Genomic DNA, 24,996 nt, shown 5'->3' on the forward strand with positions numbered 1-24,996 from the left:
CACCGCCGCTCCGGTGTCTATCTCCATACGCACTGGTTTACCCTCTAGCGAAGGTAACACCCTGTAGCCACTAGACCCACCCGCAACAGTTAGTATGTGTAGTGGATACTCCTCGTCCGAGGAGTCACTAACAGCCTTGTGTTCCACCTAGTATACGCCTTTCTTGGTCCTAGGTTTGAATGCCTCTTTTTGAAACCTAGGTTGTCTGTGCTGCGACGGTGCTTCGCTCCTCTTATTACGGCATGCCCGCTCAATGTGGCCCTTTTTGCCACAGCCCCGGCACTCTAACTCCTTGCACCAACATTCCGTCGCTTGATGCCCTGGCTTGCCACACCAAAAACACATGCCCTGTCCTGACATTTGTCTTTGGTTTACATTAAAAACCTGATGCACTTTGGCAGACACACTCAGTTGTTGTGCCTCTCTGGCTGCCAATTCCATTGACACACTGACGTCAATGGCCTTTTGTAGGGTGAGCCCATGTTCTGTTAACAGTCTATTTTGTGCTGCCTCACTTTGCAGCCCACACACAAGTCTATACCTGATGGTGTCATTTAATACATCATTAAATTCACAGTGTTCTGATAATTTCCTAAGTGCTGCTACAAACATCGTTACAGTTTCCCCCTCCTCTTGATTCCTCCTATGGAACCGAAACCGTTCCGCTATCAGGAGTGGTTTAGGAGAAAAGTGTCCTGTCAATGCAGTAACAATCTGTGCATATGTAATTTCCCCCGGTTTCACCGGTCGTACCAAACTCTGTAGAATGTTGAAAGTCCTTGCCCCAATCACACTCATAAACGTGGGCACAATCTTAATGTTTTTAATGTAATTTGCGAGCACAAAGAAATCAAATCTCTCCGTATATGAACTCCATTGTTCCACGCTCTCATCAAAGGGGCCGATACTCCCCAATATTCCAGCAATTTTTCTTTTGCATGAATTAGGAACAGTAGCGGTCCTAGTATGCTTCCTTGTGGAACACCACAGCTCAGGGTACCGTTTACCTCCACCATCTGTTCTCTCCCCTCCAGGTAGGATTGCATCCAGCTCACTGATAGACTATCAAAACCTGACTATCAAACACTTGGCACTTATAGGCCGTATGGTGAAAGCTGAGAAGTGGCTAGAAAACGATTCTCGTTCCCACCTCGGCGAATTACACAATTTTCACTCTGGGATAAAGTTCGATTGGTGTAGATTTAGGAACAAAAAGTTCTCCATTGACAAAATAGCACATTTTGCGCAATCATTTTCGTAAAGTCAGGACTAGATCTTTCCTCGTGAATGGATATTTGGTCACTGCAGAGTTTTATCTGACGCAATTGGTGCGAGTTCGGTCACGTATCTTGCACTAGACCAATAGCAGCTCTCCTTGTTGCCAAGTTACAGACAAGAGATTTGTGTAAACAGTAGTAATGGAAGCAACTGAAAGGCAGTACTCATCGACGAGTACAGAAGACGACGAAAATAGAGAAAAAACACCTTCTAATGTTCGCAAAAAGAACAATGTTATATGCATCTCACATCCGTTCAGAAATAAAGTGTACAAGATTTTACACAGACACGGTGGGATAGATATAGAAACTCCGTCGAGCAGTGGCTTAAGTTGCCAGGAGAGAATCGTATCATTGCAGATGCATACAAACATTGTTTAGAGATCGAGTTTGCCAATGTTCCCGGGGATGCTGGTTTTCACGCTACTTGCTATAGGCGTTTTATCGACAAAAAACGCTTGGATGCAGCTGCGAAACGGGCTATGTTTTCTGCAGCTCAAGATGTGGAAGCAGAAGAAACTTCGATCCAGGACAGGCTTACCAGCTTTTGTCGGACCTGTACTTCCAGTCTTGTGCATCATTTGCAAGAAAAGGGACAAATATGTGACTGTGAAGGGCAAACGCAAGAGGGACCATCTATCTATGGCTGAAACATTGTCTGCAGGTATGAAAAAAAAGCCTAGCTACACTAATGTGAAAAATGCATTAATGCAATTTGATGCTGTGCTGAGATACAGTTTAGCTGTGTTTTTATAGTTGACATAACTAGCATTCTAGTTTTCTTCAGATACTGTATGTAGTTTTACTACTAAATCTCATAGTGATGTTTAAAGTATGTTAGATTCTGTTAACCACCTCTCCCCCCCCCCCAACACACACACACACACACACACACACACACACACACACACACACACACACACACACACACACACACACACACACACACACACACACACACACACACACACACACACACACACACACACACACACACACACACACACACACACACACACACCCGTATACCGGGGGAGGGGTGCATGCCTGTGTCCTGTGTCTCTTTTGTCCTTGTGTGTGTGTGGGGGAGGGGGGGGGTGAAGCCACAGTCTCCACCAAGTTTGCAGACATTTTCCTCACATTATCAAAATACAATCAATGAAATTCTCAGTCCCAACACACACTCATGTCATTTTCCAATTTTATTTAAAGGCCTGTTGCTCAATAGTCACGAGGGATAGGAACCAGTATGGAGGTGGCGTCTGTGTGTATATACACAAGGATACCAAATACATCAACCGTACTGACCTTAACCATGATGAAATTGAAACTGTTTGGATTGAAATCTTATTAGACAGGGCGAAACCAGTACTAGTAGGCACAATCTATAGACCACCAGAACAGAGTGGCTTTTATGACACACTTGATGGGTGTTTAGCTGGGGTGGAGGGGGTAGAAAAAATTCTTATTGGGGACTGGAACACGGATATGCTGCGTAAATCAGCACCCGTCTTCAAGGCCTTCAGTAGATTTTCTGACCTGCACGGTTTCAGCCAGCTAATCACACAACCCACAAGGGTATGCGATTCGACACAAACCACCATTGACCTCATTTTGACCTCTGACAAGTCCATGATCTCCAGTAAAGGGGTGATAGCATGCGGGTTAAGTGATCATTATATGATTTTCTGTACCCGCAAAAAGCTAAAACAGAAGGCCGGCTGTCACAAAACAGTCACATCTAGAGAGCTCAAAACTTACTCTAGAGAGGCCTTTAACCTAGAACTGGGGAGCTTGGACTGGTCAGATGAGCTCAGTGGTACACAGGTTGAAGAAACATGGCTTGGATTCAAAACCAAATTCACAGCAATACTCAACAACATGGCACCGATAAGAACCACCAGGGTTAAAAATCGCGCTGAGGCATGGATGCACACTGAAATACTGGCCGCTATGAAAACCAGAGACAAAAAATGCTCTGAACTTCATAAAAGTCAGACAAAGCTTTCCAAAAGCTCAAACAGTGAACTCCAAGCCCACGTGGTTGAACTAAAAATCCAAAGAAACAGACTAAGAAATGACGTAAACATCATGATCAGAACCGCAAAAAGAAATTTCATCAACGACAAAACGGAGGAAAACAAAAACAAACCCCGCGAACTTTGGAAATTACTCAATAATCAACTAGGCTGCAGTAAAAAACTTAAAACCAGATTCTCAAACATAAACATAAAGACGGACAACACGCTCATCACAGACAAGCTGGATGTAGCCAATTACTTAAACATCTTCTTCACAAACATAGCCACAACACTGGTAAACAAACTACCCTCCCACTCAGGGCATTATGGGGTAGAACACATAGTAGCATACTACAAAAACCTAGGGGTCCACAAAGACGCCTTCAAACTTGAAATGGTAACAACCGATGAGGTACTCAAAAAATTGAGCGCCCTCCAACCTAACAAGGCCACTGGCCATGACAACATCCCCTCCAAATTCCTCAGAGACGCAGCAGCCGCCATCACCCCAGTCATCACACACATAATAAACCTCTCTATAAGACAGGGGCACGTCCCCAAGGACTTCAAAATTGCGAGAGTGACCCCTCTACACAAAAAGGGCAGCAAATTAGACCCAGGCAACTACCGCCCTGTTTCTATTCTTACCTCCATCTCGAAAGTCATGGAGAAAATAGTCTACGAACAGGTCGAAAAGTACCTGGCGGAAAAAAACCTAATCTACGAATTCCAATCTGGCTTCAGAACGTCCCACTCCACTGACACATGCCTCCTCTATTTGAACGACCACATCAAACAAGAGGTGGACGCTGGCAAATACTGCGGCATGGTCATGCTGGACCTACAAAAGGCCTTCGACACTGTCAATCACTCCATTCTAATGGACAAGCTAAAAGCAATTGGTTTTGATAGCCTATCAGTGAGCTGGATGCAATCCTACCTGGAGGGGAGAGAACAGATGGTAGAGGTAAACGGTACTCTATCCCCCCCCCTCACAGTGAGCTGTGGTGTTCCACAAGGAAGCATACTAGGACCGCTACTCTTCCTAATTTATGCAAATGACATGTCGTCAGCCTGTGACTGCAACTTGTTCCTGTTTGCGGACGACTCAGCCCTGCTGGTCTCTGACAAGAACAAATTGCAGGTTGAAAAAACCCTCAGCACGGAACTAGGCAAAATCTGCATATGGCTCGCTGATAACAAACTATCATTACACATGGGCAAAACAGAGTCCATTCTCTTCAGTTCAAATAACAAACTCAGCAAGACCGACGGATTCTCAGTTACAGTGGGTGACAATATTGTCACAAGGAAAGACGAAATTACCTACCTGGGTTCCATCCTAGAGGCAAATCTTTCCTGTGACAAAATGGCATCCAATGTAATAAAAAAAGTCAACCAACGAACTAGATTCTTGTACCGGATCTCCTCTCTGGTAAACAAGAATACCCTGAAGACTCTGGCAGGAGCACTCATTCAAGGGTACTATGACTATGCGTGCACCTCATGGTACCAAAGCACCTCAAAGGCGCTTAAAACAAAATTACAAACATCACAAAACAAACTGGTCAGACTACTACTTGACCTGAACCCCAGAACCCACCTCACCCCTGCCCACTTTGCCAACCTAGGATGGCTTAGAGTAGACGACAGAGTACAGCAACTTGCAATGGGCCTGGTCTACAAGATACACTATACGACCGGGGTGCCCATGTACATGTCAAAATACTTCCCAAAGGTCAGTGAATACCACAACCACTACACCAGAGGAAGCTCAACAAATCATGTTAAACCCAGATTCGGCTCAAACAAGGGACTAAACACGTTTCGCAATTATGCCACAACAATGTGGAACGCCCTACCCAAAGCTGTAAAGGAATGTGAATCCCTGCCCACATTCAAAACCGCCCTTAAAGAGCACCTACGGGAGGCTGCAATTCGAAACTGGCCACCGTAAATGCCCAAAACCCCCACCACCTCCTAATAGACAGTCTCCTCCCCACCGCATGTATATATTCCCTCCCCGCCGTATGTATATTTCCCTCCCACCCACCCACCCCCTCCTAATGTACAGTCCCCTCCCCATCATATGTATATACTCTGTCAGGATCTAGGGGAAACAGTACTGTATATTTGAATACCGCCTATGTCACAAATGTATCAGTACTAAATACCTATATGTCCCTATGCCATAAATGTCATGTATGTTGTGTATGTCATAAATGTCTATATGAATTGAAAATGGGGGACCCTGATGGAAACAAGACAAACGTCTTTCTCAGGTCTGCATCCCCTTAACAATTGTATGTATTGAGCCGTACTGTATTGTACCCATTCTGCAATCTGTTAAATAAAGTTTTCATTCATTCATTCATTCAGAGCTGCCCAGGTGAAGCAAGACACCAGCCTGCTTTTGCATATCCAAGACAAAAACTGTGTGGCAATTGAGGTGCGATATCACACAACCTGTTACAGGGAGTACACCAGATCAGAGTATAGATCCTTGAAACCTCAATCAACTGCAAGTTGCAACAGCTACTGGGACTTTGGAAGAAACGGAAGCAGAGTGAGTTATTATACCATGAGCTATTCTTAATTCCTGCATATTGCACATTTTTAAAGTAAAGCTTGACCACCTATTATGTTTGTCTGTAGCAATCATGACTGCCCAACCCTTGGCACATGCATTCAGTTTTACCCTAGACCAGTCTACCTTTGATGGTCTTAGCAAATATGTGTGCCACCTATATGGCCAGCCATCAGCTAAGAATGTGAATGATGCTAGATATAAAGCATTCTGCATGGCATCATCGGCGTTGCCAGAACTCTCTATGCCTCCGACAAGTGATGCATTGTACCAACACTGCAAAAGGGGAAATTACCAAGGAGCTATAATGAGACATTCATTGAACGCTGTAATGTGTGCCCCTTCACCCGTTGGCAATGGGTGGCACGTCGAGGATGGGGAGTTAACAGTGACCTGGATGACTACAAATCCGGCCCCTGATAGTGTGTTGCAAGTAGTCCATTGCGGTTGCAAACAAGGAAAATGTGAGACAGGAAGATGTTCATGTGTGTCTGCAAAACTGCCATGTACAGACATCTTTGTCAATGCCAAAACTGTGCAAATGTTTCTAAGGAAACGGAGGATAGGGCTATTAGAGGATTACTCAGATGATAGTGGTGAGGATGTATAGGGTGAGGGGATTAGGGTTATACAGTAGTAGTGTGATTTGTTTATTTGTTGAGATCAGTTTGACACTTATCTCTCCACACACCTCACTCTTTACTCATTTTACTCCATAGTGTATATTGAATATTCCTCTTTACTTTACTTTTTACTTACTTACTTTTTTTACTGTATGAAGCACACTCTCAGGGGCTCATACAGAACCAAGCATTTCATCGTAAACTACCTATTTTACTATTTACTATATTTTATTGTGATAAAAAAAATGAAACTTGTGTATGTATGTGACGAATAAACCTCTTGAATCTATTTTTGTACCTGCATTCTATTTTGTCTTTAAATGGAAAATAAAAAGGTTAATGAGTAACTTATTAATTTGTAAATTGATTGACATTATTCCATTATTCCAAATTAATTATTAATACATTTGTCATTACTATCCACTGAACTGTTTTGTGTACGACCTCAATCTTTAGAAAATTCTACCAGCATCTTTAATATTGCAGGTTGGGAATCACAAAGTAAAGTGTTTTTGATACAAATGTGCTGCATGCATCACGGATTGTGTGTTTATGGAGGTTTATTGAATAATTGCCCCGACAGGACGTCATGCATCGGTGTGAAATGCTGTGTTGTTGGTGTAGATAGAAGGCGATATGATTTAAATGTACAGTATGGTTAATAACAAGAACGTTATCGCCCTTCTCACAGCTGTATTCAATCGATTGCCTATAGCGTATATGCATATAACATTGTTTTGAAACCTATTTTGCGAGCGTTAGAATGTGTTTGTTGTCCATTTGCGTCGAGATGTACTCTGTGAATGACACGATAACATCATGCAGCTGTTTACACAATCTCTTGTTGTCTGTAACTTGGCAACAAGGAGAGCTGCTATTGGTCTAGCGATCGAACTTGCACCAATTGCGTCAGATAAAACTCTGCGGTGACCAGTGGCGGACTGGCCATCGGGACGTTCGGGACGAATCCCGATGGGCCGGAACCAAAGTGGGCTGGTCAAAAAAAAAAAAAAAAAAAAAAAAAAACTTTTTTTTTTATACTTTTTTTTTTTTTTTTTTTTTTTGTGGGCCAGTGTGTGGGCCAGTGTGTGGGCCACTAATGTGGGCCGGTGTGTGGGCCAGTGTGTGGGCCAGTGTGTGGGCCAGTGTGTGAGTCGGTGTGTGGGCCACTAATGTGGGCCAGTGTGTGGGCCGGTGTGTGGGCCAGTATGTGGGACGGTGTGTGGGCCGGTGTGTGGGCCAGTATGTGGGCCAGTCTGTGGGCCGGTGTGTGGGCCAGTGTGTGAGTCGTGTGTGGGCCACTAATGTGGGCCAGTGTGTGTGCCGGTGTGTGGGCCAGTATGTGGGCCAGTCTGTGGGCCGGTGTGTGGGCCAGTGTGTGAGTCGGTGTGTGGGCCACTAATGTGGGCCAGTGTGTGTGCCGGTGTGTGGGCCAGTATGTGGGTCGGTGTGTGGGCCGGTGTGTGGGCCAGTATGTGGGCCAGTCTGTGGGCCGGTGTGTGGGCCGGTGTGTGAGTCGGTGTGTGGGCCAGTGTGTGAGTCGGTGTGTGGGCCACTAATGTGGGCCAGTGTGTGGGCCGGTGTGTGGGCCAGTATGTGGGACGGTGTGTGGGCCGGTGTGTGGGCCAGTATGTGGGCCAGTCTGTGGGCCGGTGTGTGGGCCAGTGTGTGAGTCGGTGTGTGGGCCACTAATGTGGGCCAGTGTGTGTGCCGGTGTGTGGGCCAGTATGTGGGCCAGTCTGTGGGCCGGTGTGTGGGCCAGTGTGTGAGTCGGTGTGTGGGCCACTAATGTGGGCCAGTGTGTGTGCCGGTGCGTGGGCCAGTATGTGGGTCGGTGTGTGGGCCGGTGTGTGGGCCAGTATGTGGGCCGGCCAGTATGTGGGCCAGTCTGTGGGCCGGTGTGTGGGCCGGTGTGTGAGTCGGTGTGTGGGCCAGTGTGTGAGTCGGTGTGTGGGCCACTAATGTGGGCCAGTGTGTGGGCCGGTGTGTGGGCCGGTGTGTGAGTCGGTGTATGGGCCACTAATGTGGGCCAGTGTGTGTACCGGTGTGTGGGCCAGTGTGTGGGCCAGTGTGTGGGCCGGTGTGTGGGCCGGTGTAGTGTGTGGGCCGGTGTAGTGTGTGGGCCGGTGTAGTGTGTGGGCCAGTGTGTGGGCCGTATGTGGGCCGGTGTGTGGGCCATTATGTGGGCCGGTGTGTGGGCCAGTGTGTGGGCCGGCAATAAATCAATAAACAAGTTGCATAAACTAAATCAGATTAAAAATGATCACAGTTCTGGTTTGCCTTAAGATGCAGTTTAAGATGGGTCTTGAACATGGAGTATGTAGGGCACTCTCTAATCACAACTGGTAGGCTATTCCAGTAGTTACCACTTTTAACAGAGAACACAGTTTTTGCAATGGTAGTATACCGAAAAGGCACCTTACAGTCCCCTCTACTGATGGCCCTGGTGGTAATGCCAGTGTCTGCTTTCTGTTGGATGAACTCATTCAATGGGGGAGGGGCAAGTCCATGCAGAACCTTGTACATGAAGCAAGTATATTTGAAAACTTGGAAATTCTCTAAACTTAGCATGTTATGTTTTTCTAAAACATTACAGTGATGAAATGAAATTGGTTTCCTATCAAATACTTTTATGGCTTTTTTGTAGAGTAATTCTATTGGTGTAAGAGTAGTGACATATGAAAGAGACCAGTTGATAAAACAGTACTCGATGTGTGATAAAATCATTGAATGCAGAAACATCCTTGCAGCATTAACTGGCAGGCAGGGCCTGATCTGCCTGAAGTTTTCGATGTTAAACTTGACTGTGTTTGTCACTTTCTTCACATTACTTTTTGAAGGTCAATGTGACCCCAAGATACTTGAATTAATGTACAATGTCCAGCTCCGCCTCTCCCAGAAACACATTAGAGTGAGTGACCTCTACTGGTGACTTTGTGAACATCATACACACTGTTTTCTTGGTGTTAAGTGAAAGACATGCTTTTGTTAGCCAGTCTTGAATGAGACATGAGACATCAGTGAATGAGATTCACGTTTCCTCCCAACCGCGAGTAGGCCTAGAAGCGCAGAAATGGAGAATGCAAAAAAAGAAAGGGTGGAGCTGAAAAAGCTAGAATTGCTAGTAAAAGACGCAGAACAATGTTCTAAAATTACAGACATGTTTAGTAGAGGAAGGGCTGGCGTTAGAGTAGCTGCTGCTGCTAATGATGATGAAGTTCAAGTGGAAGGACAGGTGCGTGCAGTAGCCTAGTGCATATTCTACTGTTGGTGTGTGCCGGTTCATGAGGGCTAGCTAGCCTATACTAGTTCTTGCAGTGATTTCAGTCATTCTATTACAAGACAATGTGCTTTCCGTATTCCTGATTCCTTACAGCACGTGGACGTAAATAGTCGTGACTCGTGACGTTTTTTCTCTGACTAAAAGTTTAGTTAGCAATGTTAGGACTAGTGCCCACCACAGCATCAGAAGCTAAAGTGCTAACCTAGAGAGCCAATCAGAACCTAGGACGGGCTGCAAATTAATTGGCTACTAATATTATAATAGTAAATACTCAAATAAAATACTATTATGTTCCCTTTCAAATTTTCATGTTGATATAATATTGGTAATCTAATTGATTGAATTGATTAGTTGCCATTTTACATGCTTAAATAAGATGTACCTTAGAATTCCCAACAGTTAGCCATGTTCTCGATTAGTCTCATCTACATGTTTGTAGATAACCACAGCTAACTAGCTTAAGCTAACAACTAGGTCAACTACTACCCCGTAGTTAAACAAATGTGATTGCATATAACAGCTAACTGCTACAGCTAAGTTGGTAGTTAGCCTATTCCATTAATGTTGAATGTATTTATGAAGGTTGTTGATGGTGGTTGGCGCTGAATAGCAGACATGATTCCGTCAGTCTGCCACAGGGAAGCTGTGTTTGCTGATGCTGCTCACGACCACCAGTAGCGTATGACTGTGTGAGTGTTAATGCTTGATGGTTTCTGTGAAGCGCTTTGTGGAACAATGCTGATATACAGTTAAGAATGAGTAATTCACTTTTGGTTTTTAAGAAAATGGTTTGTAAAGCTATTTTTGAAAACTACAAGGGTGAATAATACTGTTTTTCTTTTGCTATTTTCTTTTAGAATACTGTTTTGGAGTCTTAATTTTTTATTTGTGTTAAGAATATAGGACAGGCATAGGCTATATAAGCATTGCTTCAGTCTGTACCTTCTCAGTCACTGTAAAATCAAATATTGTTAAATGATGGTGTATATTGTATTGTGTGAGATGATGACTGAATAAACTACTACTACTACTACTACTACTACTACTACTACTACTACTACTACTACTACTACTACTACTTTGGGTGTTTTCAAAAGGCTGAAAAACGCTGTATGAATTCAAGCCATTATTATTGATTGCTGATGTTCTTCTTATGCAGTTGACTCTGAGGAAAGAGAGAGCGCCCAGTCCAGCACAGCTGACCCTGAGGGGAGAGAGAGCGCCCAGTCCAGCACAGCTGACCCTGAGGGGAGAGAGAGAGCCCAGTCCAGACAGACAGACAGACAGACAGAGAGAGAAAGAGAGAGAGAGACACAGAGAGAGAGACACAGAGAGAGACACACAGAGAGAGGGAGAGACACAGAGAGAGAGAGAGACACACACACACACACACAGAGAGACACATACACAGAGAGAGAGAGAGAGAGAGAGAGAGAGAGAGAGAGAGAGAGAGAGAGAGAGAGAGAGAGAGAGAGAGAGAGAGAGAGAGAGAGAGAGAGAGAGAGAGAGAGAAAACAAGCTCTTGGAATGGGTGTCTAGGAGGAAGTGGGGGGTCTTTCGATGTTGATTAAACGGCAAGCAACTAATGTCATGAATGCCAAATTAAAGGACAATAAATCCAATCTAACTGAAATTGTGTAGCACAGACCTTTTCTATGGATCAAAACCTCAATATTATTATGGTGTAGTTAATACTTCATGTATCCTTAATCCCTAGGCTAATGAGGCACTAAGATGTTAGTAAAAAAAAAAACATATGCCAATGACAGGAAGTAACGGTATATGTATGTGGGTGTCTCTGTGTGTGTGTGTGTGTGTGTGCACTGTGCATGAGTGCACATCTAGGGGCGGTGTGTAGATTTGGTCTCCCTGATGTTGACTCCTTAGCCACAGCCTTGGGTTGTTTAATACTGGACAAGTGTTTCATAACGGCCGTTGTGTGGGCCGGTTTCGGGGCCGGTGCGTGGGCCGGTGCGTGGGCCGGTGTGTGGGCTGGTGCGTCTGAATGTCCCGGGCTGAATTTGTGTCCCAGTCCGCCACTGGCGGTGACCAAATATCCGATTGCGAGGAAAGATCTAGTCCCGACTTTACGAAAATGATTGCGCAAAATGTGCTATTTTGTCAATGGAGAACTTTTTGTTCCTAAATCTACACCAATCGAACTTTCACCCAGAGTGAAAATTGTGTAATTCGCCGAGGTGGGAACGGGATGAAACGATACAGCCTTCACCATACGGCCTATTACTACCCAGCTTTGTAGTGGTTTGGGGGAATGGTACAGTACTACAGTAGGTATGCCTATTTAAGGGGACCACAAGGATCGTGTACTGGTGGGTGGTGTCCAACCGATTGTGGTGGTGGGCCGATCTGGGCCATAAATGCCAGGGCCGATTTTTTGTCCCAGTCCAGCCCTGGCTGACGCGCACGTTAAACACAGACGCGGGGGCACATGCACACACGCACGCACGTGCTCACTTGCTCACCTTGAGGGTATATTGAATACTCAGACTTTTTTATTTCCAGAGTCTCACACATACACATACTGTACACACACACACTAGAAATAATTCCAACTACTGTATACGCAGAGAGAATTTATAGGCCAATAAGTCTGTATTATAAGCCTGTCTTTAGCACTTGATTTTGAAATATGGATAATCACACAGCCTATATTAGCCGTCGAATAAAAATAAGAATGCCTTGCTCCTCATACTCCAACAAATAAAACCCAACCGAACTCTTCAAAGCCCTCCACCGGCCCGACGCGCAGATCCTCACCTATGTTTATGTAAAATACACAACACACAAGACACTATTCTCCCGGCGTTCCCGGCTGCACTGCGGGGCGAAGCGCAGGGTTCAAGCGTGCCGCTGGAATCCTATTAGGAGGATGAAGTTATCTATCCACGTTGGGGAGCTGAGAGTCATGGATAAGATGCGTGAGGGGGGGGGGGGGGGGGGGGGGGTAGGCCAGTCTAAACGGAGGTGCCTCTATCCCCCGCGTCTTGCGCTACAGGCTAAATTGAATCCCCCTGCGATGCAGATGAGTGTGAGCTTCGCCACGGCTGGCTGAAGCCCGTCCCTCCCTCCATCTCCCCCTCGGTTCCTCCCGGAAGCGAGGGGATCAAACAGACAGGCGTTGGAATTGCGTATCGTTGCGTGTTTAAAAAAAATAGTTTATTCAGCCAAACCCGAGAGTCACACGTCCTGACTCTGGTATTCTTTAGGGAACTTCTGAGGAGGGAAGCTTGACGGCCGCTCTCTCTCTCCCCCTAGAGTTCATGGAGGTGGCGTTGCCAGGCAACAGAGGAGGCGACGGTCGGCCAGAGGGACGGGTTGTTTTGATTAGCGTGAAAGGAGTGGGTCTGCGTGTGCGAGGCGTGAGGGAGATTTCTCTTTACCCTTCATCCACCGGGATGCATTTGTTTGTACCACGCATGTGAATGCATGCGTAGGTGTGTGTATAATACCTGCATATATTATAAAGTTCAGGTTCGAGTTTTGTTTTATTTGTCACGTATAAAGTACATTACAGTGAAATGCTTGGTTCTTTATGAGCCCCCTGAGAATGTGCTTCATGTCTAAACCCAACCCCCTCCAATGTACAGTTTCCCCCACCCTGCCCCCACCCTGCCTACCCAACCCCCACTCCACCCACCCAACCACCTCCAATGTACAGTTTCCCACCCCACCTACCCCCCACCCCACCCCACCTCCTCCAATGTACAGTTTCTTCCCCCTCAAATGTATATACTCTCTCTTCAGACTCCTTTTGTACACATAAACAGTACTGTATATTTTGTAGATCTGGTATGTCATAAATGTCTAGATGCAACAGTACTGTCTACCTGTATGTCATGTATGACGTCATATATGTTATGATGAATTGAAAATGGGGGACCCTGATGTAAACAAGACGAAAGTCTTTCTCTGGTCTGCATCCCCTTAACAATTGTGTGTATTGAACCGTACTGTATTGTACCCATTCTGCAATCTGTTAATACAAATTTCAATCAATCACAGTAAAAAAGTAAAAATAATAAAGTCCAAAAACTATACAAAATATACAATATAAAGTAGAAAATGAAGTACAAGATAATAAAATTAAGATTATATCTGTATATTAGCCCTTATCTACTCTTACTATATCACTGGCCAGCAGTGATGGGAGTAACGGCGTTATAATGTAAGAACTGGAGTCTGGAGCACAGTCCAATTGCTGAATACACGAGAAGAGAAAGGGAGCGGTTTCAAGGGTGTTTAATTGAATTGAGCAACACAGGAATTGGGGGGGGGAATAGAACAGGGTTAATGTTCTGTCCTGTGGCTGCCACGACGGCAGTGAGCGAGCTAGCGGTCCTGGTGCTTGTCGGGGGAGCTGCTGGGGGGGCAGCGGGTGAATAGGGGTTCCTCTCGGGAACAGGTGACGTCCAGACAGGGACGCTGGAGCTGCTGGGTGGCAGCGGGAGATAGGTGTTCCTCTCGGGAACAGGTGATGTCCAGACAGGGACGCTGGAGCTGCTGGGTGGCAGCGGGAGATAGGTGTTCCTCTCGGGAACAGGTGACGTCCAGACAGGGACGACGGTCCTTTGGGGCACAGGAGAGAAACGGGTTAGAGTAAGCCAATACACGGAGGGTATCTAGCAGTAGAGCTTGTGGCAGAGACGTCGTACCTGGGCAGTGGTAATTAATACCACGACAGCTTCTGGTCAGCGTCGAGGTGTAGATATAGTCCCCTCATCAGGGGAGGATAGGGTGCAGCTGGGGAGAGTGGTGTGCTTGCCCGTGTGTGAATTAGGGGGATGGAATACAGCTGGGTGAATGAGGGTGAAGGAAGGGGTGACTGAAGAAAGAGAGGATGATGAGGAGTGAGCAGTGGATAGAGAGGGGGATGAAGAGGAGCGTGTGGAGGACGTGAGGGGAAAAGGAGGGGGAGTGAAGTAGGCCTGTGCTGTGATTATGACATATAAAGAACAACGTTACTAACGGCGTTAGTTTTTTCAGTAACGAGTAATCTAACGGATTACTCTTCCAATCTTAATAACGCCGTTACCGTTACTGCCAAAAAATGCGACGCGTTACTGATTGAACCTGTTTCTTTCATCAGACAGATCTCTGCGCTGAGAGGCAATAGTTCTTCTTTGTTTAGTGGGCAGTGCACGAGACCAGCGCATACATGCTGATGATTGGCTGAGGTTGAGTAAAATGTCATGGTAAGCCAATGAAAGGTAGAGGTGGGCGGGTGCCTCCAGAGTCTGACACACAGCCACAACACGAGCGACTCAGTCAGCGTGAGACCGCGGTCCGTGTAGTGTACGTTTTGATAGTTTGTTTGGCGGCCAAATAATCCAAAACTGCAGTAGTGGAGGCTCTACTCTGCTGACATAGTGCTACACTTCCTGGTTTAATAGCACAGTCTTCAGGTGCTCAGAGATATATATATCTGTATGTCATGCATGTCTTAAATGTCATGATTAGATTTGTTTAGATGATTAGATTAGATTCTTATATCTGTATGTTGTGTATGTCATAAATGTCATGAATTGAAAATGGGGGACCCTGATGTAAACAAGACGAAAGTCTTTCTCTGGTCTGCATCCCCTTAACAATTGTGTGTATTGAGCCATACTGTACTGTACCCATTCTGCAATCTGTTCATTAAAATGTTCAATGAATCAGTATATATTTGTTATTTATTTTTGGTATAGTGCTTAACAAGCATAATTTAATGTTGCCCAGTTGTGGCCTGTTGAGGGGCAATACATGATATCAAAAGTTCCAAAACATCTATTGTATTCATCTACTACTGTGACCTTGCCACTCACCCTAACAGAAGAACCGACCATCCAGGTACCATGGAGGCGATATTGGAGGCTCTCCGGGAGCAGAAACATGCCCTGGAGCTGGTGGCGGATCGCCAACAACAAATTAGCGGCAAGCTGGGTCGCCTGGGGAGGCTGTCCATTACCTCCCAGGAGACGGCGAGTTCTGCGTTAGCCACAGCCCAGATGGTTCGCACAAAGGCTGCCAAGGCGAGGACAGCGGCTGCCGAGTCCGCGCCGGAGGAAGGGGGTGTCGGCGGCGAGAGAGGTTGGTCGTTCCTCGGTCCCCAGGAGGAGGTTCGGCAGCCATGGCTAACACAGCCGGGCCACTACGGGGGAGCACCGGAGCGGTGTCGGGAATTTGTCACCCAGTGTTCACTCGTGTTTCAGCTGCAGCCACGCTCATTCCCCTCCGCTACTTCCCGTGTGGCTTATATCATCACCCTCCTCAACGGCCGAGCGCTCTCCTGGGCTACGGCTGAATGGGAGAATGGGTCGGTGATCTGCCGTTACCGGGGAGTTGAGAAGAATCTTCGATACTTCCCGGGTAATCTCGATTTACGAGGCCGGGGTGCGGCTTCTCGCCTGCCGGCAGGGCCTCCGCACTGTGGCAGATTACGCTATTGATTTCAGAATCGTGGCCCGGGAGGCAGCTTGGCCTGAGGTCCCCTGTTGTGTCTTGTTCGTCCAGGGGCTCTCCGTTCGGATGAGGGACGAGCTCTCCGTTAGTGAGTTGCCGGAGCAGTTGGACGGCATTATCAACCTGGCCATCCGCATGGACAATCGACACCGGGAGAGGGAACGTGAGCGAGGAACATCGGCTCAGGTACATGTCCCTTCTTCTTCCGGTGTCGATATCTTCCTGCAATACACGAGTGAGCCACTGGGAGACAAACCCATGCAGCTTGGGGCGCTGTCGCTCTCGGATGATGAGCGGAGGCGTTTCATAGAAGAACGATGCTGCTTCCGGTGTGGACGCACGGGCCATCGGTTCGGCAGCTGTCGGGCACCGCCGGTAAAAGGAGGAGCCCGCTAGGTCTTGGGGAGGCGCTGGCAGGTGGGCTCAATTCCTCTTTTGCACACGATACTTTTTTTGATGTTTCTGTGGGGTGTGGGAGGGACGTCAAGAGGACCAGGGCGTCAGTCGACTCGGGGGCTGCGGGAAATCTGATACATGTTGGGTTAGTTAAGGAGTGGGGTATCCCTGTCGAGACTTTGGAGGTGCCCATCCCCGTCCAAGCTCTGGATGGACAGCCACTTGGTAGTGGGAGCATAATAAAGCGCACAGCTCTACTGCACATTCAGGTGGCGAGTGGTGGGTGGGAGTGGGTCAATATTTTTGTTATTGTGTCGCCCTACTCTGTCATTGTTTTATGTCATCCCTGGTTAGCTACTCACAACCCTGTCATTAATTGGGCCACGTGTGAACTTTCAATGGAGAACGGCGTTAAGTCGGTCTCCGGCGAGAGTTTACCCGCCCCCCCTCTTCTTTTTTGTCTCCCTCTTCTCTCTCCAGGATGGTGGGGAGCGTTGCAGATTCTGTCATACCTACTAATCCCGATTTAATAGGTGTACCTGAGATCTATTTTGACCTGGCGGACGTTTTTAGTAAGACGCGTGCTAAGGCACTACCGCCTCATAGATCATACGACTGCCCCATTAATCTTCTACCCGGTACCGCTCCGCCCTGTGGGTGTATGTTCTCCCTCTCTCGCCCAGAGACAGTGGCTATGAACACTTACATTCAGGAGGCATTACTCGCGGGGCATATGCGTCCGTCCACATCTCCTGCTGGCGTTGGGTTCTTTTTCGTAGCTAAGAAGGACGGTACCCAGCGACCGTGCATTGATTATAGGGGGTTGAACGACATTTCCATCAAGAACCGTTACCCTTTGCCTCTCATGGACACCGCCTTTGAGTGCTTACAGGGGGCACAGGTCTTCTCTAAACTTGACTTACGTAATGCATACAACTTGGTCAGGATTAGAGAGGGAGACGAGTGGAAGACTGCATTTAACACGCCCAACGGGCATTATGAGTATTTAGTCATGCCCTTTGGTTTAGCTAATGCTCCAGCCGTTTTCCAAGCCCTGGTCAACGATGTGCTGCAAGATTTAATTGGGGTATCGGTTTTTGTGTACTTAGGTGACATCCTGATTTTTTCTCGCGATATGGTGCAACACCAAATGCACGTTCGTGAGGTGCTAAAACGTCTCCTCAAGCATCAGCTATTTGTTAAGGCAGAGAAGTGTGTGTTTCACACTGACACCGTTTCCTTCCAGGGCTTTGTGTTGACGAAGGGTGATCTTCGCATTGATCCAGCCAAGGTGAGTGCAGTCTTGGACTGGCCATGACCTTTGTCGAGACATTGGTTGGAGGGTGCGGCACATCCCTTCATTGTTTGGACTGATCATAAGAACTTGGCTTACATCCAAGGGGCTAAATGCCTTAACGCTCGCCAGGCCAGGTGGGCGTTATTCTTCACTCTATTTCGATTTTCCATCTCCTATCGACCCGGTTCCAAGAACGTCAAACCTGACGCGTTGTCACGCCAGTTTGATCTTCCGGGTCAGGAGGAAAAGCCCCATCCCATTATTCCACAGGCCTTGATTTTGGCACCCATGTCTTGGGGCATAGATAGGGTGGTAAGATCGGCTCTGACACAGGAGCCCGATCCCGGTGGGGGTCCTCCACGGCGGATGTATGTGCCCAAGGCTGCACGCTCACGCCTGCTGCAGTGGGCACATACCTCTTCACTCACCGGCCACCCTGGGGCCGCCAGAACTCTGGAGTTTATCCGTAGGAGGTTCTGGTGGTCGACAGAGGAGGGGAATACACGCTCCTTTGTGGCAGCCTGCCCGGTGTGCTCGTGCAGTAAGACCTCTCGCCGTGCACCAGCGTGTCTCCTCCGACCGTTTCCTATTCCCAAACGCCCCTGGTCACACATATACCTGCTTTTTTTTTCTGGCCTTCCCCTGTCAGATGGGTTCACTACCATTTTGGTGGTAGTCGACCGTTTCTCTAAGGCGGCCCACTTCATTCCCCTCCCCAAGCTTCCCTCTGCCCGAAAGACGGCTGATCTGGTGGTACAGCACGTCTTTCGGGTCCACAGGCTTCCAGTGGATATTGTGTCAGACCGGGGTCCTCAGTTCGCCTCCAGGTTCTGGAAGGCGTTTGCCACCGGCCTCTGCGCCTCCGTCAGCCTGGAGTCTGGGTTCCATCTGCAGTCGAACAGACAGACGGAGCGCGTTAACCAGGATCTGGAGGAGGTCCTAAGGTGTTACGTTGCCGGTTGTCCGGCAACGTGTAGTAGGAGGTTGGCCTGGGCAGAGTACGTGCATAATACCCTCCTCTCCTCCTCTACCGGTATGTCTCCCTTTCAGTGTCAATATGGTTTTCAACCTCCTCTGTTCCCCAAGCAGGAGCAGGAGGCTGAGGTGCCATCGGCCCAGGCACATGTGGCTCGCTGTCGCAGGACGTGGAACCGGGTTCAAACGGCGCTGCAGAAGGTTTCGGTTAAGGCTCAGTGGCAGACTAACCACTGTTACGAATGCGCTTTGATGGCATGATGAAATGGAACCCAGATACAGATTTAAACACACAGGGAATTTGGAGAGAGCAGGCAGGAGACGGCGGTGTGATAACAAAAGGCTTTACTTGCAAAAAGTGGAAAAACAAAACACAAACGAAAACAAGGGTAAAAGCAAATAATGACCCTGCAATGGATGCTGGGCCCACAACACCTAAATACACACACTAATTAGAGACAGAGGGTGATTGTTAACAGGACACAGGTGTGGTAAACAGAACTAACACAAGACTGAACACACAGGGGAATAACTAGAACAAATGTACAAAACACAGACAGTAGGAACACAAGACTAACACAGTGGAAACAATACAGACAACAAAGACAACAAATATACAAAACATAAATTGAGGCAAATAATGTGACACAGCTGAGTGGCCTGACCCAAGAGCTGCCACATCTGAATCAGGCCACCAGATGGCAGTGGTGTATTATTATTGAAAGGGGGTATGAAAGAAGGTTGTGAAAGTCCAATGCTTGGTCCAGCCGAACCGGGGGGAAAGTTACCGTCTGGTCCAGCAGGACCGGGGGGGGGGGGGGGGGGGGGGCGTTACAACCACAAGCGCCGTCCGGCTCCGGTTTTCCATCCTGGGCAGCAGGTTTGGCTTTCCACCTGTGATCTCCCTCTCCGGGTGGAATCCAGGAAGCTGGCTCCTCGCTTCATAGGGCCCTTTAGAGTGGTTCGTCGGGTGAATCCTGTGGCTTACAGGCTGCAGCTTCCGGGCTCTATGAGGGTTCATCCGACGTTTCATGTGTCCCTGTTGAAGCCATTCCTCTCATCGCCCTTGGCCCTGCCTCTTCCTGCGGTTCCTCCGCCCCGTATTATTGATGGTCAGCCTGTCTACACAGTGTGGAGGATCCTAGGTTGTAGGCGGAGGGGTAGGGGGTTTCAGTTATTGGTGGATTGGGAGGGGTACGGGGTAGAAGAGCGTTCCTGGGTGCCTCAAAGGGATATCTTAGATCACAGCCTGATCGATGATTTCCCCGGCTGCATCTCGAGGCCCCTAGGTGAACGTCTGGTGCCGTTCGTCGGGGGGAGGTACTGTAATGCTCTGGGTTCTCTGGCTGCGGCCTGAGAACCGTACACCATTCTGACACCTGTCACTTGTCTCCCCTGTCACTAATTGTCTGTGTCTTCCCTGTGTTTTATCGTCGGTTGTTCACACTACCTCCAGCCCACTACACGGCGGTACCCCTGGTCTCGGACGTTCCTGCACCAGATCGTCTTGATTAGCTGTTCAATTCTTTATGCTACTTCAGTAGACGCTCGGCGTCATTGCCTATTCTCTGTTGCTCAGGTGTATTGTTCCAACATTAAAAGGAACCACTGATAGACGAGCAATCACTCTCTGCCTCCTTTATTCCTCTACTACTGGGACCTTGCCACTCACCGTGACAAGTATTGCTACTACATAGTGTATTTTTTGGGACCCTCTCGAAAACGAGATACTGTATCTCAATGTGGTTTTCCCAATAAAGAATTTCAATATATATTTATACCTGTATCACTGTACATAATAATACAGTCAAGGGGCGGATCCAGCACTGAGGCCACAGGGGCAATTGCCCCTGCTGAAATCTGATTTGCCCCCTCGTGCCCCTATTGGCGCGAGCTGATAGCCAGCAAAGCAAAGCATTATGAACAACATATAAACAAGCTAAATGAAGAGGACTTATCCATCTGGAGTAGAAAAAAATATGAGGGAAAAATAAAGAAATACAGTGGTAAGTAGAGCAGTAAAACCGAATGCTGTTGTTTAGTAATGGTATAGCCTTAATTAATGGGTGAGATAGTTTAAAACACTAGCTATCGTTAGCTATCTAGCTAGGTCTCACGTTATTTTGTTATGTATCCTAGCTAGCTAACTGTAAAGGACAGGAACACTCAATTATCATGTTTTTCACACTAACATGCAACTGTCTAGTGCATTGCTTCATTTTGGGAAAAATATGCACTTTGCAATATATTTGCTTTTCAAAAGCTCATAAACACTGTTGGTGACTTGAGCATATATTAATTTACCTAGCTGTTCTTATAATTGTAAACTATGATGAATACAATGCTTTCTACTATAATTATATAATTTTCACATTAAACATTATTGAAGTATTTTGGCACCCCACCTCCTGCCTATAATGTGCAGAAGGTTACACCAGCCGAGGTGAATATTGACCAAGCTCAGGAGGACACACTAACTGAGGTACATGATCCCTTTCAAAGTGCTGATATTCACAACAGTTTGTCCAGGATTGACAGTCGATTCAGCCAATTACATCACACCGCTAGCACCCACCTCCTGCTGTTCTTACCACCAATCGGCAAGCGTTTATTCTTTTTCTACTTCCGGGTATGCCGCCATTGATCTGCTTGCGAGAACCACAACAAGCTTACCGTAGCTAATACGTTAGCTGCCCGCCGACCAGCGCTCCACAGGATGACCAAACGAGACATAATGATTTTACTGCAACGAATGTTATAATAAAACAAAGCCTTTCTATACATTTGTCTGATTGAAAACTTTATTAACATATTGCAGAATGGATTGGGTACAACTCTCAGGGCTCTATGAGCAACGGAAGGAACTGAGCTAGTAGTTTGGGGTAAATACTATGCTTATGTTATTGAACGTGTAACACTAACTATATAACGTTAATGCCACAAAACGAATGTTTGTGTAATTTTAACAGCAGATATGTTCTTAAATGCCATCTTCCCGAGAGAGGGGTGTTGACGGGGAGCTGTGATGTGTTCGCTTGGTTGTGTTATTAGCATTGAACAGCTAACCGAAAGCTAGCGTTAACTAACGTTAAAGGTTTAGCCATAACGTTACCTTGGCTAAAGTTGGGGCTATTCATAATCCAGCAATAATGGCTGCAAACCTGCAAGCAAAGTACAGAAAGTTGGCAAAGGAGTATTCCAACGTAAATCACATTTTCACCAGTAACTTTAGTCTTTCCATCTTCCGGTAGCTCATGCTAGCTAACCTAGCTCATGTTAGCGTCGTCACTGAGCGACCACCTCGCGTACACAATTAATGACATGTTGCGGACAGCCATATCGGTGACAATGTTTAGCTTTTAGTGCCAAATGATAAGAGTCTGAAGCGGAGTCTCAAAAGAGAATGTTGAATATTTAGTAGTAACTTTGATGCAGTAGCTTGTGTGTGTGTGGGGGACTGGGGGCGGCGTTGTGCAGGACGCGACTGAACTTATCGGCTACTGCCATCGGCACATTCAAGCTTATCGGCCGATAGGCCGATTGCAGTCAACAAGGCACTTATCAGCCGATACCGATACCCGACCGATACATCGGTGCACCCCTAAATATAACGAGTTGGCATGAACTCCAGATGAGGCTCAAAACTAAGACAGCCATAGATCTTGAGGTTCAGCACTGGAGAGGTGTAATGCATATTGTGATTGCCATAATATGTCACCTAGCAGAAAGGAACCATGCTTTGAGAGGGCATACAGATGCCCTATATGACCCAGATAATCGCAATTTCTTGTCGCAGGTGGAATTGATGGCACAATTTGATCCAATCATGAGCGAAGATTTGAGGAGGATTCAAAACAAAGAAACACCGGTGCACTACCTCAGCAGGGAAATTCTAAATGAAATCATAGCACTGATTGGAGACAAAATAAGTGATGAGATAGTCAAACAGGTGAAACAAGCTAAATACTTTCCCATCATTAAAAATACCATGTATTGTGTTGTCTCATATACAGTGCTGCTTGAAAGTATGTGAACCCTATTGAAGCCGTCTGTTTTTCCATATTTCAGACATAAATATGTATTATACCAGTGCCCCTCCATATTAGTTATTGGTCCCCCTTGGCCTCCTTATTTAAAATATCCTAGAATAGCCCCTGGTAACACGGTGCATACATCATATTCGCATTATTACTCATAGCATTATTACTCAGTCCGTTACAAAGTCTGTTTGGGGTGACAGTGGCTCAGGAGGAAGAGTGGTCGTTTGGTAATCAGAAGGTTCCCGGTTCGATTCCAGCTCCTCCCATGCAGCATGTTGAAGTGTCTTTGAGCAAGACACTTAAACCCCTAACTGCAGATGAGCATGGTTGGCACCTTGCATGGTCGCCTCCGCTGTCAGTGTGTGAGTGAACGGGTCCATTTACAGGACTGTGTGTGGGTGTCAGTTGTTGGTTACACTAAGGGCAGTGGTTGTGAGTCAAGCAAGAGACAAACATTCTAGAACTCAAAGTCTCTTTACACCAGTGTTTCTCAGTGTGAATTGAGAAGAACTTCATTAGCAGAAATATTCTAAAGATGGATTAAGTCTGCTATAAGCTATTCTCCCTCTCTCGTGTGTGTGTGTGTGTGTGTGTGTGTGGGTGTGTGTGTGTAAATTACTATAGGCTACTCTTTTTTACATGGATTAGGCTAATTAGCTTTAACAATCCTGATTCCTGAGCCTATTTTATTCAAAAGGAAGATATTGATTTACATGTACTGTATATTATCAAGTATATATATATATATATTCAAGTCAAGAAAATATGATAAGCTTATCTCGCTCTTGGCGAGATTTCTCTCTATTTTTTAAAAAGCACAGTCTGTGTCTATTGAACTGTATTGTTACGTATGTTATTGTTCTGCACATTTCATACTTTTTACACTCAGTTTTTGGTTATTGTTACTGATGTAGATGTTATTGTTAAGTGGTTGCACAATTTGAAAGCTTGTGATATTGATGTTATTTCAATACATTTAAACTTGGCCCATTCCATGACTATTTTGTTGGCTTGGGGGGGGGGGGGGGGGCAAAAAAGAAGGGGGACCTGACAGAAACAGTATGAGCACCAGGGGCGGGGCTAGGGGGTGGCTACTTGGGCTCAAGCCCCGAATGTTTTCTGAAAAGCCCAGAATCTATTTAAAATTTTTTTTTTTTTTTTTTTTTTTTTTTTTGACAATTCATCATTGTTACATGAAAATATGTTTGCACCAGATTTAGCAGAAGCTAATTTCCATCTGTGGTATATCCAGCTGCTAACTGTATTTGAGTGAGTTAAGTCTTGGAAACAAGTCGACAGACTTTCACATGTTATCCTTGTACCCCTTGTTTTTATACTATTGTATACATTGTATGTACTAAATAAAAATCAAATCAAATCAAATCAAAATCATGGTAGACTCAGACCTAAGCTTTAAATCACAATCAACAAGTTGACAAAAACTTAATTCTTCCACCTTAGAAACATAGCTAAAGTACGGCCATTTATAAATTTTACTAACTATTTTATTGCACTGCACTATTTTACTTTGTATCAGTGAATCATAGACGCCTGGCCATAAGAGCATTCGGAGCATCTCTGCTCTCCCACTATTGAACTTGGGGGAGCAAAGGTATGCTCTTGCTCCACCACTTTTTGATCATATGAAAAATATGATATATCCCCCCCCCAATATATAAATCTAACCATAACTACGTTATGGTTAACTGAGTTTTATAGTGAAAAGAGCAGCTTTATTGGTCAAGATTGAAGGCTCTATATTGCAGGAAATTGCACGTACAGGTTCATTAAATTAAAAAAAAAACTGCCGTGGAGGGGGACGTGCCGGACCCCCTCCAAGCCACCCCTTGCCTGCCCAAAAAATTTAAAATAAAAAGAAAAATTGTGTTATTCACCGTCAAAGATGAAAACAAATTTATGAATAAAAAGTGATATTCTGCTTTGGTTCATTACAATTTACTCAAGCCTAGTAACAGACACAATATTTCTGACACTGAGAATACATTCTCTGAGATCCATAGATGTCCCTAGATAC

Source organism: Notolepis coatsorum (genome assembly GCF_963971535.1).
Source record: "Notolepis coatsorum genome assembly, chromosome: 15".
In the NCBI taxonomy this organism is placed as follows: Eukaryota; Metazoa; Chordata; class Actinopteri; order Aulopiformes; family Paralepididae; genus Notolepis; species Notolepis coatsorum.